This window comes from Lonchura striata, unplaced genomic scaffold (genome assembly GCF_046129695.1).
Source record: "Lonchura striata isolate bLonStr1 unplaced genomic scaffold, bLonStr1.mat Scaffold_197, whole genome shotgun sequence".
Taxonomy (NCBI): Eukaryota; Metazoa; Chordata; class Aves; order Passeriformes; family Estrildidae; genus Lonchura; species Lonchura striata.
Genome location: NW_027461126.1, coordinates 31,352 through 49,318, shown reverse-complemented (window position 1 = coordinate 49,318; position 17,967 = coordinate 31,352).

Below are 17,967 nucleotides of genomic sequence, written 5' to 3'. Positions count from 1 at the left end.
CACCATGTAGATATCCCTCATTTATTCCCAGGGCCCTGCAATCTCCCTGGGCTGCCTGGTCCCAGGTTTCCTTTTCCCAGTCCAAATCTCCCACCCCCAAGTACTCAGGGTTTTTGTTTTTTTTTTCATGCCGAATACATGTTGCAAACTGACAGTACAAAGCTTGGGGCTTGATTTTCTCTGTGCTGGAATTCTCCTCGAGAAATCTGCCACCGTATAACCCTAACCACAACCACCTTGCTTTGCTCAGAAATCACAACCTTCAGACCAGCATCATGGCACCTTACCCACTGGCCCTCCACTGGCACCTTCCCCAAGCACTCCAGTAATACTCCACATTTTCAGTGGGCATCCTGTCAGACCCTCATCCTTACCCTAAAAACGCACCAAGGAATCCTAAAATAGCCATTAGGAAGGTATAACAATTCTCTAAAAGTCACCAGAGAAAGCCTTCAAAATTCCCCTAAATATTCCTAATAGCCCTGCAAAAAAAAAAAAAAAAAAACCACTCAAGGAAGCCTGCTCAGCCTCCAAACCCCTTCCTGTTGCTCTCTAGCCCACAGATGTCATCCCTACCTTTTAGCAGCGGGTCCTGTTGTCCTCTGAGGGTTCCGGCGTTGTCCTGGTGCGAGGGTCGCTGCCCTGTCCCACTGGGAGGCTTCCGGTGTGGTCTCGCTGTCAGGCTTGCTGCGCTGTGCTGCTGTTGTTGGGGCTGAAAAGGGAAAAGGCTGCTTAGGGTGAGGTACGGGTGGCGTGAGGGGTGCCGCACCTGTACCCTAACTTGCCTCCTAAGATGTACCCTGTAGCCCTGATCTCCACTGGACTGTCCAGCCCTCAAGGCCTCACCCTTTACCCCTGACCCCTCCCTCTGTCCCCCAGCCCTCAGGCTCTGGCTGTCACCCTCGAGCCCCCCCCTGCCCCTCAAGCCCCCTCTCAGCTGCCCCTCAGCTCCTGTGTGCCACCCTTAATCCCTCTCCTCTGCCCCTCAGCCCCCAGCTTCTCTGTGTCACACTCCAGCCGCCCCTGCCCCCCTCAGCATCTCTCAGTGTCAGCCACTGTCCCCCACCCGTTCCCCCCTGAGGCACAGCCTCTGTCACCCTCAAGGCCCCACAGTGCCCCTCAAGCTGCCCCTCAGCCGCGATGCCATGAAAAGACCCTAAAAACCCATAAAAATGCCCTAAAAAATCCCTCATCTTCAAAACGCCTTAAAACTTTCACAACAACATAAAAATAGCCTCTGAACGCCCTTAAAATACAATAAAAATACCCTACTTTAAAACACCCCTAAAAGCCCCGAAAGAACCTTTTAAAAAAAAAAAATCCCTACATATTCCTAAGAGCTCTTAGAACAGCTCCATAATCCTTAAAACACATCGATAAGACCCTAAAGACCCAGCGCAGCGAGGGAGGCTGGAAGATGCGGAGCCGCGCTCCCGGCCCCGGGCGCAGCGCGGCTCCGGCAGGAAAGCGGCTCCTCCGGCAGGCAGAGGCGGCGCCGCGCCGGCAGACCCCCGCCCGCTGCCCCCGGCCCGGCGGGGCCGGCACCGGGCCCGGGGGGCCCCGGCGGCGCCCGAGCCCCGCGCCCGGAGCGGACGGAGCGGCGGCACCGGCCGGCACCGGCGCGGCGCCCGCGCCGCCTCCCCCGCCCGCCGGCCCGGCCAAAGCTCCGCTCGGCTCCGCACGGCTCGCACCGGCGCGGCTCCGGCGGGCCCGCGGCAGCCCAGCCGCGCCCAGCTCCCCTTCCGCCCCGGCCAGCCCCGGCACTGCCGGCAGGGCTCCGCGCCGCACCCTTCGCTGCCGGGCCGGGGGCAGAAGAAGCGCCCCGAATGCAGCGGCACAGCCCGATCCCCGCCCTGCCAGCGCTGCCACGGCTGCAGCTCCCTTCCTCTGAAGCCCCGACTCTGATGCCACGCTCCGGCGCTCACCTCACCCCAACGAGGGCACAGAAACGTAGCCTTCCCTTCAATCGCGTCCCCTAGAAGAGAAGAAAAGAAGCGGCTTGCCTCAAACGATGGCAAAAGGGGGCTTTTTACCTCAGTCCAAACCCCTTAAAAGGGGGGACAACAGGACTGCCCCCTCCAATTCAACCTCAGGAGGACGAAGTTTCAAAGGGAAAGGAGAAAAGTCCCGGCTGCAAAGGCGCACCGGCTCACCTGCTGCTTCTCGGCACAAAGGTTTGTCCCTCGGCTCCTCCTCAGAGCAAGGCTCCACGTATCCAGGTGTGTTTCCAGGTGATCCCCCAGACCCTGCCCGAAGCGCCCGCTGTCCTTCCAGGAGACAACCCCGGGAGCCCCCCATAAACTCCTCTCCTCCAGCAGCTCCGTGCAAAAGCATTGCGAGGAAAACCCCCTAAATCAGCTGCCGGAGGAGCCGCGCCCTCCTCATCATCCTCACAGCCCACACCTGGGACTGCTCTGAGCCCTCTTCATCCTCACAGCTCACACCGGGGGCTGCTCTGAGCCCTCCTCATCCTCACAGCTCACACCTGCCGCTGTTGCTGCACTCCAACAGCGTCTCTCTGTCTCCAGCACACAGCCCACTTCTCACAGACACAGATCCAACAGAAATCTGCTACGGGTGTCGGCTTTTCTTAATCCGCCTGGGTGCACGGTTAAAACATGTACGTGTATTGATGGTCATTGAGAGAAAGCTTTCCCCCGGAGAAAACAGTCCTTTTAGCTGCTCTCCAGGGCAGTTGGACTCCCCCTGTGCCTTCTTCGGGGGTCAGGAAAAGGGGCTGAAGACTCGGGGCTCTGATGCCATTTGGGGCACCCCAAGGTCCCCAGGAGAGGGATGCACACTGCGGTGGGGGAGCGGGTGGGTGGCGAATGAGGGGAGGGGGCCACGCTGGGTGCCGTCCCGCAGAGTAACCCAAAGCTGCCCCAAAATTCCCTGGGAGGGGTGTGCGTATAACACTAAAACCTGGCAAGTGTTTTGTTTTTACAGCTATTGGTAAAGAATAGGATTCTAAAACTAAACGCATTTGGAAATGAGCCATCTCTCTATCCGTTCATTTGTGTGCAGGAACGTAGGAAGCTGGCTGGGGACGGGCAGTAGTTCTGAAAATCATGCCCTAGCCTTTTTCTCTAGGAACGAACCAAGCAAGTGCCCTGAAACCAGCGGAGCAGCTGCAGAGGCTGAAGGGAACAAAAAGGGCTCCCCGGCACCTTTTCCCTCCGTTCTCTGCCATTCCCCAAAAGGCGTCTCAGTCTCAGAAGAGGCGTTTGTTATGCAGCTTGCCAAAATGAATACCTGTCAAATCCTAACTCTTGCCTTTTGTTTAACGTGTTCTTACTTCCTATTTATGTCATCAAAGAAAGCAAGGAAAGAAGAAATGTGACTGGTTCCCACTATTGCTCCGTGCAGGCATTTTTAAAGGCTGCTGTACTTCTGTCCTCTTTTTCCCCTCCAAGCTTGACTTTCCCCCTCCTTTTTCGAGGTCTGCTGCTTTGGGTGTCCCAAACAGGGCTGGGTTCTTCGGCAGGGGTCTTAGGACTCGCTACTGCTTCTGCTTTTTGCGAAGGTGTATCAAAGTGTGCCGGCAAAAGGACTGTTTTCTCCAGGGGAAAGCTTTCTCTCAATGACCATCAATGCATGTACATGTTTTAACCGTGCACCCAGGCGGATTAAGAAAAGCCGACACCCGTAGCAGATTTCTGTTGGATCTGTGTCTGTGCGAAGTGGGCTGTGTGCTGGAGACAGAGAGACGCTGTTGAAGTGCGGCAACAGCGGCAGGTGTGAGCTGTGAGGATGAGGAGGGCTCAGAGCAGCCCCAGGTGTGAGCTGTGAGGATGAGGAGGGCTCAGAGCAGCCCCAGGTGTGGGCTGTGAGGATGATGAGGAGGGCGCGGCTCCTCCGGCGGCTGATTTAGGGGGTTTTCCTCCCATCGCTTTTGCACGGAGCTGCTGGAGGAGAGGAGTTTATGGGGGGCTCCCGGGGTTGTCTCCTGGAAGGACAGTGGGCGCTTCAGGCAGGGTCTGGGGGATCACCTGGAAACACACCTGGATACGTGGAGCCTTGCTCTGAGGAGGAGCCGAGGGACAAACCTTTGTGCCGAGAAGCAGCAGGTGAGCCGGTGCGCCTTTGCAGCCGGGACTTTTCTCCTTTCCCTTTGAAACTTCGTCTTCCTGAGGTTGAATTGGAGGGGGCAGTCCTGTTGTCCCCCCTTTTAAGGGGTTTGGACTGAGGTAAAAAGCCCCCTTTTGCCATCGTTTGAGGCAAGCCGCTTCTTTTCTTCTCTTCTAGGGGACGCGATTGAAGGGAAGGCTACGTTTCTGTGCCCTCGTTGGGGTGAGGTGAGCGCCGGAGCGTGGCATCAGAGTCGGGCCTTCAGAGGAAGGGAGCTGCAGCCGTGGCAGCGCTGGCAGGGCGAGGATCGGGCTGTGCCGCTGCATTCGGGGCGCTTCTTCTGCCCCCGGCCCGGCAGCGAAGGGTGCGGCGCGGAGCCCTGCCGGCAGTGCCGGGGCTGGCCGGGGCGGAAGGGGAGCTGGGCGCGGCTGGGCTGCCGCGGGCCCGCCGGAGCCGCGCCGGTGCGAGCCGTGCGGAGCCGAGCGGAGCTTTGGCCGGGCCGGCGGGCGGGGGAGGCGGCGCGGGCGCCGCGCCGGTGCCGGCCGGTGCCGCCGCTCCGTCCGCTCCGGGCGCGGGGCTCGGGCGCCGCCGGGGCCCCCCGGGCCCGGTGCCGGCCCCGCCGGGCCGGGGGCAGCGGGCGGGGGTCTGCCGGCGCGGCGCCGCCTCTGCCTGCCGGAGGAGCCGCTTTCCTGCCGGAGCCGCGCTGCGCCCGGGGCCGGGAGCGCGGCTCCGCATCTTCCAGCCTCCCTCGCTGCGCTGCTTTTGAGGCGCTCCTGAGGAGCTCCTGGGATCGGTGGCTTTTGATCGGCGTCGCTGTAGGAGAAGGGCCCCGGGCGCTTCTTGGTTGTTACGGTTCTTGCTTCGGGTGCTCGTGACAAGGTTTTTTTTGGATTGAGTGTTGTTGTTGGATTTCTTTTTGATCGGTTCTTATGTTTTTTAAGGATGCGTTTCTAAAGGTTTACGCTGGTTTTTATGGGTCGTAGCATGATGTAGAGGGTTGTTTTTCAATTCGGTTGTGGAGGCTTTTATTAGCGCGAGTGCATAGTGTTTGTTTTGGTGGGCTTGAGGGAGTGCCCTGGAGTTAATCGGTGAGGTTTCTTTTAATATTGATGAATGCATTCTTGTTTATTACATTATAGGGGTTTCATTCGTTTGGCTTATTTGATTGCCGTGTATGTTTCATTGTTGCCGAGAACTTGGGAGATATTGTTTGTGGTTACATTTCTCTTTTGGCGACGTGTTTATTTCTAGGTGGTATCTGTGTTTTGATGGTTTGAGGCAATTTTTGTTTCTTGAGTTAAGAATACTTATTTTGTTGTTGTTAATATATATTTTTTTTGTCGTTTGATGTGTTTGGTTGTTGTTTTTATTGGTTTTACTTTTGGGAGCATGGACATTTCCATGGTGGATCTCTTTAGGTGTTTATTTTATCTGGGTGGTGAATTTTTTGTTTCTTCGTGGTTCCCATATTTTTATATCTGTAATTATTTGGTGTTTTTTTTTAGTTAATTTTATAGAGCATGGGGTTCTCTTTATGAGTTAGTGTAGTGGTAGGGATTTGGTTATTATTTTTTTTACAAACGTTGGGGGTCTCTTGTATGGTTTGGAGTATGGTAAGTTAGTTGGCTCTTTTTTTTTTTTCCTTTATAGTGGTTTTTGTGATTTGCTGTGTGGGTTTCTATAGGGTTTTTTAAAATATTTGTTTCGTTTTTGTGACGCGATAAGAGCTGCTGGTGAAAGGAATGTACTGCGGGTTTTTTTGCTGGTAGTTGGTTGGCTGGTGGAGCCTTTCTGAATTTTTTGGACGGTATTGGTGGGAATTTGATGCTGTTTGTTTTGGCATTTTATATTTAGGAATTAGATTATAACTGCAAAGTTTTAACTATAACTCTAATGAAATAGAACACATGCATAAACATGATAATGGGAATATAAAGCTTCAATTTTAAATGTAAATGGAAAATATATAAATGAAACGTGTAACATAAATAATGCTGTCCGTTACTATTAGGTATAACCTTGTTTGATATGGAGTATTTTATATGTTTATATGCATATAAATATCGATTATAAACATAAATATCCATATAGAAATGTATAATTAATACATGTGGATATATGAATATTACAAAACAATAGGAATCAATACAGTACCTAATGCGTATTTAACTGTATGTGTCTTATTATAACACATTTCATGTCATAAATACTATCTATCGAAATATAGTACCTCAAAATGTTGTGATAGAATAGATAATTACTTATAAAAATCAAAAATAGAAGTATAGAAATATTTAAATATAATTTAGAATAAAGGGGATTTTTATGTTCTATTTGGTATTAGGTAGGGGTTTTATTATTAAAATTATGAATAGAAATAAAGTAAAATTAGAAGTCTTTGTATAGAAATATATCCTAAATACGTTGAGATCGATTTGATAATTCAAAGGTAAGTAAATATAAGTATTAGCAGTGTGTACGAAATAGAGTTTAAAAAATAATTTATCTATCTCGCTACCTTATTATATATATATAAAATATATTTATAAATACATCTATATAAAGTAGAAGTTCAAATGTGACTATAATGATGAAAAAAATATAAGAATATTCGAAAATCGTTTAAAGAAAGGGCTTTTTTCGTTTTTATTTGGTTGGAGGCAGGGTTTTAATGGAAAAGAGATGAATATACATTTTAGTTTGATATCATTCTAAATATGGAAATATATAATCAATGTATACAGGTGTATATATAAAAATATAAAATAGAAATAAAAATGAGTATTAGGAAGAGATAGACTATAAATAGCATCATACATCAATCTACATTTAAAATATACATTTGAATATAAATGCGAGAAATGGAGATACATTTAAATGGAGTTTAAATAAAGGGTTTTTTTAAAAAGATTTTTACTTGGATAGAGGCAGGGTTTTATTTTAAGCAATACAAACCTTTTAGAAACCTAAATCTAACTATAGAAATATGTAAGCAATCTAATAAGATATGTATAAAAAATAAAATGTAATAAAATAGAATAGGAATAAATGTAAGAAGTGATAAAAATACAATTTTCCATCAGTATCCATTACAAATCCGACTGTGAGTATAAATCTGAAAAATATAAAAACAAACCCTGTTGCAATGCAGTTTAAGAGGAAAGCTTTTTTCTTTCGGTTCCTGTCGGGTCGCAGGCAGGCTTTTTGTTCCGTTCTTTCCCGCGCGGACGCTTTGGGGCGTTCGCTGCCGAGGCCGTGCCGGCGGGGACGGCGCGGTGCTGCCGCCGTGTGGGCAGAGAGCGGTACTGCAGCCCGCCGCCCGCGGCCGCCATCTTGGGAGTGGCGTGGCGCGGACTCGCTTGACCTTCTCGAGAGGGCGCGAAAACGAGGACGTTGAAATTCGAGGACCCGTGTCTGTTTTTTACACTGCGTGAATTGCGCGCACCGCCGGCGCCCCCCGACGAGATTTTCCGCGGAGGTTCGGGTGTCGTGCACACGGGCTGTGGGGTCAGCAGCACCGCGAGCGTGCGGGTTTTTGGCGGGAGCCGACAGCCATGGGCAAAAACGCCTCTCTCCGTCAAGGGCCCCACGGGCCGCCATCGTGTCGCGGACCCTCTGGACAAGTGCTGCCGCCTTGTGGGCACAGGGCGGTACTGCAGCCCCCCAGCCGGAGCCCGGCCGAAGCGGCGGGAGGGGCGAGGGGCGGGAGCGAGCGGCGAGCGGGGCGGTGTCTGTGAGTGAGGGGAGGGCTGGAGGCGGCTCCGCGGGCCGAGGGCGGCCGGGGCCGGTGCCGGCCGGTGCCGCCGCTCCGTCCGCTCCGGGCGCGGGGCTCGGGCGCCGCCGGGGCCCCCCGGGCCCGGTGCCGGCCCCGCCGGGCCGGGGGCAGCGGGCGGGGGTCTGCCGGCGCGGCGCCGCCTCTGCCTGCCGGAGGAGCCGCTTTCCTGCCGGAGCCGCGCTGCGCCCGGGGCCGGGAGCGCGGCTCCGCATCTTCCAGCCTCCCTCGCTGCGCTGGTTTTTAGGGTCTTATCGATGTGTTTTAAGGATTATGGAGCTGTTCTAAGAGCTCTTAGGAATATGTAGGGATTTTTTTTTTTTAAAAGGTTCTTTGGGGGCTTTTAGGGGTGTTTTAAAGTAGGGTATTTTTATTTTGTTTTTATTTTATTTTAAGGGCGTTCAGAGGCTATTGTTATGTTGTGAAAGTTTTAAGGCGTTTTGAAGATGAGGGATTTTTTAGGGCATTTTTATGGGTTTTTAGGGTCTTTTCATGGCATCGCGGCTGAGGGGCAGCTTGAGGGGCACTGTGGGGCCTTGAGGGTGACAGAGGCTGTGCTTCAGGGGGGAACGGGGGGGGGACAGTGGGTGACACAGAGAGATGCTGAGGGGGGCAGGGGCAGCTGGAGGGTGACACAGAGAAGCTGGGGGCTGAGGGGCAGAGGAGAGGGATTAAGGGTGGCACACAGGAGCTGAGGGGCAGCTGAGAGGGGGCTTGAGGGGCAGGGGGGGGCTCGAGGGTGACAGCCAGAGCCTGAGGGCTGGGGGGCAGAGGGAGGGGTCAGGGGTAAAGGGTGAGGCCTTGAGGGCTGGACAGTCCAGTGGAGATCAGGGCTACAGGGTACATCTTAGGAGGCAAGTTAGGGTACAGGTGCGGCACCCCTCACGCCACCCGTACCTCACCCTAAGCAGCCTTTTCCCTTTTCAGCCCCAACAACAGCAGCACAGCACAGCAAGCCTGACAGCGAGACCACACCGGAAGCCTCCCAGTGGGACAGGGCAGCGACCCTCGCACCAGGACAACGCCGGAACCCTCAGAGGACAACAGGACCCGCTGCTAAAAGGTAGGGATGACATCTGTGGGCTAGAGAGCAACAGGAAGGGGTTTGGAGGCTGAGCAGGCTTCCTTGAGTTTTTTTTTTTTTTTTTTTTTTGCAGGGCTATTAGCAATATTTAGGGGAATTTTGAAGGCTTTCTCTGGTGACTTTTAGAGAATTGTTATACCTTCCTAATGGCTATTTTAGGATTCCTTGGTGTGTTTTTAGGGTAAGGATGAGGGTCTGACAGGATGCCCACTGAAAATGCAGAGTACTTCTGGAATGTACTGGAGTGCTTGGGGAAGGTGCCAGTGGAGGGCCAGTGGGTAAGGTGCCATGATGCTGGTCTGAAGGTTGTGATTTCTGAGCAAAGCAAGGTGGTTGTGGTTAGGGTTTTATGGTGGCAGATTTCTGGAGGTGAAATACTGCACAGAAAATATCAAGCCCGAAGCTTTGTACTGTCAGTTTGCAACGGGTATTCGGTAAAGAAATAAAAAACCCTGAGTACTTGGGGATGGGAGACTTCGACTGGGAGAAATCCTGTGCTGTTTTGATATTGAGGAGGCAAAAGGAAACTTGGGACCTGACAACCCAGCGGCATCGCAGGGCCCTGTGAAAATATGAGGGATATCTACTTGGTGAAAGCAAATTCACCAGCCCAGGTCCCTGGCGTCAGTTTGTAGGGCTCCCTTGGCACTGTCAGAAAAGCACAAGTTTGGGGGGGGGGGGGGCGGGCAGCTGGGGTCTGAATATATCCTTTAATATTCGGATTATTTCTAGTCAGCCTCACCCTAAGACCCAGGGAGCTCTGCGCACAATCACAGGCCATTTTCCCGTGGAAAGAAAACTCACCAGTCCAGGTTCCTGATGTCAGTTTGTAGGGCTCCCTTGGGTCTATCAGGTCAGCACAAGTTTGAGGTGGGGACAACTTTGGTCTGCGATCCATCCTTTGATATAGGGATTTTTTGCATTCAGGTCCCAGCCCAGGGCCAGGAGCCCCTGGGCACATCCTTTGGCCATTTTCCCTGGAAAAGAAAACTCACCAGTCCAGGTTGCTGATGTCAGTTTGTAGGGCTCCCTTGGGTCTATCAGGGCAGCAGAGGTTTGTGGACGGGACTACTTCAGTTTGGGGACCATCCTTTGATATAAGGATTTTTTGCATTCAGGTCCCAGCCCAGGACCAGGGGCCCCTGGGCACATCCTTTGGCCATTTTCCCTGGAAAAGAAAATTCACCAGTCCAAGTTGCTGATGTCAGTTTGTAGGGCTCCCTTGGGTCTATCAAAGCAGCACAACTTTGAGGTTGGGGACAACTTTGGTCTGGGATCCATCCTTCGATAGAGGGATTCTTTACAGTCAGGTCCCAGCCCAAGGCCAGGGGCCCCTGGGCACATCCTTTGGCCATTTTCCCTGGAAAAGAAAACTCACCAGTCCAGGTTGCTGATGTCAGTTTGTAGGGCTCCCTTGGGTCTCTCAGGGCACCACAAGTTTGAGGAGGGGACAACTTTGGTCTGCGATCCATCCTTCGATATAAGGATTTTGTGCAGTCAGGTCCCAGCCCAGGACCACGGGCCCCTGGGCACATCCTTTGGCCATTTCTCCTGGGGAAGAAAATTCACCAGTCCAGGTTGCTGATGTCAGTTTGTAGGGCTCCCTTGGGTCTATCAGGGCAGCAGAGTTTTGAGGAGGGGACAATTTTGGTCTGGGGTCCATCCTTCGATATAAGGATTTTGTGAAGTCAGGTCCCAGCCCAGTGCCAGGGGCCCCTGGGCACATCCTTTGGCCATTTTCCCTGGAAAAGAAAACTCACCAGTCCAGGTTGCTGATGTCAGTTTGTAGGGCTCCCTTGGCTTTATCAGGGCAGCAGAGGTTTGTGGAGGGGACAACTTCAGTTTGGGGACCATCCTTTGATATAAGGATCTTTTGCATTCAGGTCCCAGCCCAGGACCAGGGGCCCCTGGGGACATCCTTTGGCCATTTTCCCTGGGAAAGAAAACTCACCAGTCCAGGTTGCTGATGTCAGTTTGTAGGGCTCCCTTGGCTTTATCAGGGCAGCAGAGGTTTGTGGAGGGGACAACTTCAGTTTGGGGACCATCCTTTGATATAAGGATTTTTTGCATTCAGGTCCCAGCCCAGGACCAGGGGCCCCTGGGGACATCCTTTGGCCATTTTCCCTGGAAAAGAAAACTCACCAGTCCAGGTTCCTGATGTCAGTTTGTCGGGCTCCCTTGGGTCTATCAGGGCAGCAAAGGTTTGTGGAGGGGACTACTTCAGTTTGGGGACCATCCTTTGATATAAGTATTTTTTGCATTCAGGTCCCATCCCAGGACCAGGGGCCCCTGGGCACATCCTTTGGCCATTTTCCCTGGGAAAGAAAACTCACCAGTCCAGGTTGCTGATGTCAGTTTGTCGGGCTCCCTTGGGTATATCAGGGCAGCAGAGTTTTGAGGAGGGGACAATTTTGGTCTGGGGTCCATCCTTCAATATAAGGATTTTGTGCAGTCAGATCCCAGTCCAAGGCCAGTGGCCCCTGCGCACATCCTTTGGCCATTTTTCCTGGAAAAGAAAATTCACCAGTCCAGGTTGCTGATGTCAGTTTGTAGGGCTCCCTTGGGTCTATCAGGGCAGCAGAGTTTTGAGGAGGGGAAAACTTCGGTCTGGGGTCCATCCTTCGATATAAGGATTTTGTGCCATCAAGTCCCAACCAGGGGCCAGGGGCCCCTGGGCACATCCTTTGGCCATTTTCTCTGGAAAAGAAAACTCACCAGTCCAGGTTGCTGATGTCAGTTTGTAGGGCTCCCTTGGGTCTATCAGGTCAGCACAAGTTGGAGGTGGGGACAAGTTTGGTCTGCGATCCATCCTTCGATATAGGGATTCTTTACAGTCAGGTCCCAGCCCAGTGCCAGGGGCCCCTGGGCACATCCTTTGGCCATTTTCCCTGGGAAAGAGAACTCACCAGTCCAGGTTGCTGATGTCAGTTTGTAGGGCTCCCTTGGCTTTATCAGGGCAGCAGAGGTTTGTGGAGGGGACAACTTCAGTTTGGGGACCATCCTTTGATATAAGGATTTTTTGCATTCACGTCCCAGCCCAGGACCAGGGGCCCCTGGGGACATCCTTTGGCCATTTTCCCTGGAAAAGAAAACTCACCAGTCCAGGTTCCTGATGTCAGTTTGTAGGGCTCCCTTGGGACTATCAGGGCAGCACAAGTTTGAGGAGGGGACAACTTCGGTCTGTGATCCATCCTTCGATGTAAGGATTTTTTGCATTCAGGTCCCATCCCAGGGCCAGGGGCCCCTGGGCACATCCTTTGGCCATGTTCCCTGGAAAAGAAAACACACCAGTCCAGGTACCTTATGTCAGTTTGTAGGGCTCCCTTGGGTCTATCAGGGCACCACAAGTTGGAGGTGGGGCCAACTTTGGTCTGCGATCCATCCTTCGATAGAGGGATTCTTTGCAGTCAGGCCCCAGCCCAGTGCCAGGGGCCCCTGGGCACATCCTTTGGCCATTTTCCCTGGGAAAGAAAACTCACCAGTCCAGGTACCTGATGTCAGTTTGTAGGGCTCCCTTGTGTCTATCAGGTCAGCACATGTTTGATGAGGGGACAACTTTGGTCTGCGATCCATCCTTCGATATAGGGATTCATTACAGTCAGGTCCCACCCCAGTGCCAGGGGCCCCTGGGCACATCCTTTGGCCATTTTCCCTGGGAAAGAAAACTCACCAGTCCAGGTTGCTGATGTCAGTTTGTAGGGCTCCCTTGGCTTTATCAGGGCAGCAGAGGTTTGTCGTGGGGACAACTTCAGTTTGGGGACCATCCTTTGATATAAGGATTTTTTGCATTCAGGTCCCAGCCCAGGACCAGGGGCCCCTGGGGACATCCTTTGGCCATTTTCCCTGGAAAAGAAAACTCACCAGTCCAGGTTCCTGATGTCAGTTTGTAGGGCTCCCTTGGGTCTATCAGGGCAGCACAAGTTTGAGGTGGGGACAACTTTGGTCTGCGATCCATCCTTCGATATAATGATTCTTTGCAGTCAGGCCCCAGCCCAGGGCCAGGGCCCTCTGGGCACATCCTTTGGCCATTTTCCCTGGAAAAGAAAACTCACCAGTCCAGGTTGCTGATGTCAGTTTGTAGGGCTCCCTTGGGTCTATCAGGGCAGCACAAGTTTGAGGGGGGGACAACTTTGGTCTGCGATCCATCCTTCGATATAATGATTCTTTGAAGTCAGGTCCCAGCCCAGGGCCAGGGGCCCCTGGGCACATCCTTTGGCCATTTTCCCTGGGAAAGAGAACTCACCAGTCCAGGTTGCTGATGTCAGTTTGTCGGGCTCCCTTGGGTCTATCAGGGCAGCAGAGGTTTGTGGAGGGGAAAACTTCAGTTTGGGGACCATCCTTTGATATAAGGATTTTTTGCATTCAGGTCCCATCCCAGGACCAGGGGCCCCTGGGCACATCCTTTGGCCATTTTCCCTGGGAAAGAAAACTCACCAGTCCAGGTTGCTGATGTGAGTTTGTAGGGCTCCCTTGGGTCTATCAGGGCAGCACAACTTGAGGTGGGGACAAGTTTGGTCTGCGATCCATCCTTCGATATAGGGATTCTTTACAGTCAGGTCCCAGCCCAGTGCCAGGGGCCCCTGGGCACATCCTTTGGCCATTTTCCCTGGGAAAGAAAACTCAGCAGTCCAGGTTCCTGATGTCAGTTTGTAGGGCTCCCTTGGGTCTATCAGGGCAGCAGAGTTTTGAGGTGGGGACAACTTTGGTCTGCGATCCATCCTTCAATATAAGGATTTTTTGCATTCAGGCCCCAGCCCAGGGCCAGGAGCCCCTGGGCACATCCTTTGGCCATTTTCCCTGGGAAAGAAAACTCACCAGTCCAGGTTGCTGATGTCACTTTGTCGGGCTCCCTTGGGTCTATCAGGTCAGCACATGTTTGATTAGGGGCCAACTTTGGTCTGCGATCCATCCTTTGATATAGGGATTTTGTGCAGTCAGGTCCCAGCCCAGGGCCAGGGGCCCCTGGGCACATCCTTTGGCCATTTTCCCTGGGAAAGAAAACTCACCAGTCCAGGTTCCTGCTGTCAGTTTGTAGGGCTCCCTTGGGTCTATCAGGGCGGCACAACTTTGGGGAGTGGACAACTTCGGTCTGGGGTCCATCCTTCAATATAAGGATTTTTTGCTTTGAGGTCCTAGCCCAGTGCTAGGGGCCCCTGGGCACATCCTTTGGCCATTTTCCATGGAAAAGAAAATTCACCAGTCCAGGTTCCTGATGTCAGTTTGTAGGGCTCCCTTGGGTCTATCAGGGCACCACAAGTTGGAGGTGGGGCCAACTTTGGTCTGCGATCCATCCTTCGATAGAGGGATTCTTTGCAGTCAGGCCCCAGCCCAGTGCCAGGGGCCCCTGGGCACATCCTTTGGCCATTTTCCATGGAAAAGAAAATTCACCAGTCCAGGTTGCTGATGTCAGTTTGTAGGGCTCCCTTGGCTTTATCAGGGCAGCAGAGGTTTGTGGAGGGGACAACTTTGGTCTGCGATCCATCCTTCGAGATAAGGATTTTTTTGCATTCAGGTTCCAGGCCAGTGCCAGGGGCCCCTGGGCACATCCTTTGGCAATTTTCCCTGGAAAAGAAAACTCACCAGTCCAGGTTGCTGATGTCAGTTTGTAGGGCTCCCTTGGGTCTATCAGGGCAGCACAAGTTTGAGGTGGGGAGAACTTCGGTCTGGAGTCCAGCCTTCGATATAAGGATTTTGTGCAGTCAGGTCCCAGCCCAGTGCCAGGGGCCCCTGGGCACATCCTTTGGCCATTTTCTTTGGGAAAGAAAACTCACCAGTCCAGGTTCCTCATGTCAGTTTGTAGGGCTCCCTTGGGTCTATCAGGGCAGCACAAGTTTGAGGTGGGGACAACTTTGGTCTGCGATCCATCCTTCGATATAGGGATTCATTACAGTCAGGTCCCAGCCCAGTGCCAGGGGCCCCTGGGCACATCCTTTGGCCATTTTCCCTGGAAAAGAAAACTCACCAGTCCAAGTTCCTGATGTCAGTTTGTAGGGCTCCCTTGGCTTTATCAGGGCAGCACAACTTTGGGGAGTGGACAACTTCGGTCTGGAGTCCAGCCTTCGATATAAGGATTTTTTGCATTCAGGCCCCAGCCCAGTGCCAGGGGCCCCTGGGCACATCCTTTGGCCATTTTTCCTGGGAAAGAAAACTCACCAGTCCAGGTACCTGATGTCAGTTTGTAGGGCTCCCTTGGGTCAATCAGGGCAGCAGAAGTTTGAGGAGGGGACAACTTCGGTCTGCGATCCATCCTTCGATAAAATGATTTTTTGAAGTCAGGCCCCTGCCCAGTTCCAGGGGCCCCTGGGCACATCCTTTGACCATTTTCTTTGGGAAAGAAAACTCACCAGTCCAGGTTGCTGATGTCAGTTTGTAGGTCTCCCTTGGGTCTATCAGGGCAGCACAAATTTGAGGAGGGGACAACTTCGGTCTGGAGTCCAGCCTTCGATATAAGGATTTTGTGCAGTCAGGTCCCAGCCCAAGGCCTGGGGCCCCTGGGCACATCCTTTGGCCATTTTCCCTGGGAAAGAAAACTCACCAGTCCAGGTTGCTGATGTCAGTTTGTAGGGCTCCCTTGGGTCTATCAGGGCAGCAGAGGTTTGTGGTGGGGACAACTTCAGTTTGGGGACCATCCTTTGATATAAGTATTTTTTGCATTCAGGCCCCAGCCCAGGACCACGGGCCCCTGGGCACATCCTTTGGCCATTTCTCCTGGGGAAGAAAATTCACCAGTCCAGGTACTTGATGTCAGTTTGTAGGGCTCCATTGGGTCTGTCAGGGCAGCAGAGTTTTGAGGAGGGGACAATTTTGGTCTGGGGTCCATCCTTCGATATAAGGATTTTGTGAAGTCAGGTCCCAGCCCGGAGCCAGTGGCCCCTGGGCACATCCTTTGGCCATTTTCCCTGGAAAAGAAAACTCACCAGTCCAGGTTCCTGATGTCAGTTTGTAGGGCTCCCTTGGATCTATCAGGGCAGCACAAGTTTGAGGTGGGGACAACTTTGGTCTGCGATCCATTCTTCGATATAAGGATTCTTTGCATTCAGGTCCCAGTGCTGTGCTTGGGGCCCCTGGGTACAACCTTTGGCAATTTTCCCTGGGAAAGAAAACTCACCAGTCCAAGTTCCTGATGTCAGTTTGTAGGGCTCCCTTGGCTTTATCTGGGCAGCAGAGGTTTGTGGAGGGGATAACTTCAGTTTGGGGACCATCCTTTGATATAAGGATTTTTTGCATTCAGGTCCCATCCCAGGACCAGGGGCCCCTGGGCACATCCTTTGGCCATTTTCCCTGGGAAAGAAAACTCACCACTCCAGGTTCCTCATGTCAGTTTGTAGGGCTCCCTTGGGTCTATCAGGGCAGCACGAGTTTGAGGAGGGGACAACTTCGGTCTGTGATCCATCCTTCGATGTAAGGATTTTTTGCATTCAGGTCCCATCCTAGGGCCAGGGGCCCCTGGGCACATCCTTTGGCCATGTTCCCTGGAAAAGAAAACTCACCAGTCCAGGTTCCTGATGTCAGTTTGTAGGGCTCCCTTGGGTCTATCAGGGCACCACAAGTTGGAGGTGGGGCCAACTATGGTCTGCGATCCATCCTTCGATAGAGGGATTCTTTATAGTCAGGCCCCAGCCCAGGGCCAGGGGCCCCTGGGCACATCCTTTTGCCATGTTCCCTGGAAAAGAAAACACACCAGTCCAGGTACCTGATGTCAGTTTGTAGGGCTCCCTTGGGTCTATCAGGTCAGCACATGTTTGATGAGGGGACAACTTTGGTCTGCGATCCATCCTTCGATATAAGGATTCTTTGCAGTCAGGTCCCAGTGCTGTGCTTGGGGCCCCTGGGTACAACCTTTGGCAATTTTCCCTGGGAAAGAAAACTCACCAGTCCAGGTTCCTGATGTCAGTTTGTAGGGCTCCCTTGGGTCTATCAGGGCGGCACAACTTTGGGGAGGGGACAATTTTGGTCTGGGGTCCATCCTTCGATATAAGGATTTTGTGCAGTCAGGTCCCAGTCCAAGGCCAGTGGCCCCTGGGCACATCCTTTGGCCATTTTTCCTGGGAAAGAAAACTCACCAGTCCAGGTACCTGATGTCAGTTTGTAGGGCTCCCTTGGGTCAATCAGGGCAGCAGAAGTTTGAGGAGGGGACAACTTCGGTCTGCGATCCATCCTTCGATAAAATGATTTTTTGAAGTCAGGCCCCTGCCCAGTGCCAGGGGCCCCTGGGCACATCCTTTGACCATTTTCTTTGGGAAAGAAAACTCACCAGTCCAGGTTGCTGATGTCAGTTTGTAGGTCTCCCTTGGGTCTATCAGGGCAGCACAAATTTGAGGAGGGGACAACTTCGGTCTGGAGTCCAGCCTTTGATATAAGGATTTTGTGCAGTCAGGTCCCAGCCCAAGGCCTGGGGCCCCTGGGCACATCCTTTGGCCATTTTCCCTGGGAAAGAAAACTCACCAGTCCAGGTTGCTGATGTCAGTTTGTAGGGCTCCCTTGGCTTTATCAGGGCAGCAGAGGTTTGTGGAGGGGACAACTTCAGTTTGGGGACCATCCTTTGATATAAGTATTTTTTGCATTCAGGTCCCAGCCCAGGACCACGGGCCCCTGGGCACATCCTTTGGCCATTTCTCCTGGGGAAGAAAATTCACCACTCCAGGTACCTGATGTCAGTTTGTAGGGCTCCCTTGGGTCTATCAGGGCAGCAGAGTTTTGAGGAGGGGACAATTTTGGTCTGGGGTCCATCCTTCGATATAAGGATTTTGTGAAGTCAGGTCCCAGCCCAGGGCCAGGGGCCCCTGGGCACATCCTTTGGCCATTTTCCCAGGAAAAGGAAACTCACCAGTCCAGGTTGCTGATGTCAGTTTGTAGGGCTCCCTTGGGTCTATCAGGTCAGCACAAGTTGGAGGTGGGGACAAGTTTGGTCTGCGATCCATCCTTCGATATAGGGATTCTTTACAGTCAGGTCCCAGCCCAGTGCCAGGGGCCCCTGGGCACATCCTTTGGCCATTTTCCCTGGGAAAGAAAACTCAGCAGTCCAGGTTCCTGATGTCAGTTT